Raw genomic sequence first — 2,413 nt, 5'->3', positions numbered from 1 at the left:
GGGTGGAAACATCATGCTATGGGGCTGTTTTTCTGCCAAGGGGACAGGACGACTGATCCGTGTTAAGGACAGAATGAATGGGGCCATGTATGGTTTATCAGTCTGTCCTGGACAGACTGATAAACCCAGTCTGTCCAGGACAGACTGATAAACCCCCTGCTGTAAATCATCTGTGGGAGGGCTGATGGGACAGGAACAGGACTAGAAAGAGACAGCAAGCAGCAGCTGAGACATGGGGAACAGGGGGAGAATGGGCTGATCTCCCTTTCTCTTTCCATCTAAAACATCTTGATCAGCAAAGTGGGACTTTTTCAATGTTGGAGAAAGTACTCAGATCTTTATAGTAAAAAGTATGAAGGGCGGTGTGTACGTGTCAGATCCAGAATGTAAATAAATGAAATAAATGTCAGTATTTGTTTTCTGCAGTTATATGAAACATGGTGTGTTTTGGATTAAAATTACTGCTACATCTGACTTAAGACAGTTATGACAATATTTTCTCACTTCATAAAAGGAATATTTAATTTATTCTTCTGCTTTTTATTTTCTTGGAAACACTAATGCACTTCCTGCTATCTCCACTTCCTCTTTTGGGAGGAAATGGAGGCAGCTTATTCTACTAGTCACTACCCAGAGCTCATAACCACAGGTGATGGTAGGTGATGGTAGGAACGAGTAAATCCACTTCCATGTTCAGCACTCTCTCACAAAAATTAGGTACAGGATCCACATCACTGTGGATTTAGGAGTTTCTTACATTTTTCACACCATCAGTCAATCTCACATTTCACTCTACGCCCACTCATGAACAAGACCCAGAGACACTTGAAGTCCCAGGCTTGGAGTGGTTACTCATCTCTGACCTGGAGTGGGCACCCCTCCCTTTTCTGGCTGAGAACTGTGGTCTCTGACGGGGAGACTTCCTGACACTTCACACTTACTACAAACCAAAAATAAAATGAGTCTGAGTTACTGCCGGCAGTACTACGGGTGGGGACTGAATGGCCTATAACAATGGGCAAGAACCCCATACTTCTTAAGCACCTCCCCACAAGACACAGTTACATGCCTTCTCCAAATCCACGCTGGAAAACCACAATGTTCCTCATAAATCTGAGGTTCGACTAAAGGACTCTCTCTCCTCTCTAGTATTCTGGCATAGACTTTTCTGGGGAGGCTGGGAAGTGTGATCCCCCTATAGTTGGAGCACACCCTTGAAACCAACAGGGAAACATACATTTGGGTACACTCGTTCTGCCCAACATCTTCTCCTACCATCTAAACCAAGTCACCACCAGAAGGTGATTAGTTGACAGACAGTTTTGGAAACTGTGGCTCGGCATGTCAGGGCCTCTACCCCCCCTCAAGAAATACACTGAGCAAATAAATGTTAGGTAGCTAAAAAGGTGGACTCAGATAGCAGAACACACAGACACACCACTTCACGGGAGTTGCAGTGAAGTGTATTTACAGATCCGGGGCATGCTGGAAAGACTGGCAGCGAACTTGATCAATCTAAGTGAGGAGGACAGAACAGTGAAAACATTTGCATAAATGAGAGTTGGAAAGCTTACTTGGCATAAACTGAAATACGGGTGGAGGTTTCCCGTAATCGGAGGTGGAGGCACGTAACGCGAAGGCGGAGTGCAGCACAGGTGGGTGAGACAGATCTCCGTTCTGACCGAGGACGGGGACAATCTCCAGGGGCTCAGACAGGGGGGCGGGCAGCATGGCAGGTTGATGGAAACGAAATCAGGCAAGGAAATGAATCATGAATAATGGGCAGGTCGTTGGCTCCAAGCTTGAGAGTTTACAAACACTTAACCACTCGTGGAAGTGACAATACTCTGACGCCAGGCGTCGGCCACGCAGCTCCTTAAACACTCCTGATGATGACACCTGATTCACCGCAGGTGTGCCGGGATCCTGCGAATCATCACCCCACCGGACTGTGCCGAAAAAGGAAAGCAAACACGAAACACCACACATACACACCCCAGCTCCTAATAACATAACACGAGGGCTAGAGGAACATGCACAGGAACTTAAACAGATGAACTGAAAAAAGGACATGATGAGATAGTGACACAATTTATACACAGAGTAGATAGAGAGAAAGGGTATTTAGGCGAAGTGGAGATAGCTGTGGAGAACAAGACACAGGTGAACCAAGTCAGAGCTGATGAGACGAGTGAAGCAAAACTAAGAGCAAAGTGCAAAGTACACATCAACAAAATAAAGAAGGACTTGTGAACACTGGGGGGTAATCCAGAAGGCAGGTTTAGCTAACAACGCCAAATTTGTTGACCGTGAGATGTGGGAGAGACCGGTGAGTACACAGCTGAACATAATCTGGCTAATGACACAAGACGAGCTGACACAGGAAAAGCAGGAAGTGAGAACATGGAAGTGG

The sequence above is a fragment of the Pundamilia nyererei genome, unplaced genomic scaffold, assembly GCF_000239375.1.
Source record: "Pundamilia nyererei isolate P.nyererei 1_Seehausen unplaced genomic scaffold, PunNye1.0 scaffold00252, whole genome shotgun sequence".
NCBI lineage: Eukaryota > Metazoa > Chordata > Actinopteri > Cichliformes > Cichlidae > Pundamilia > Pundamilia nyererei.
Note: the sequence above shows the minus strand (reverse complement) of the source record.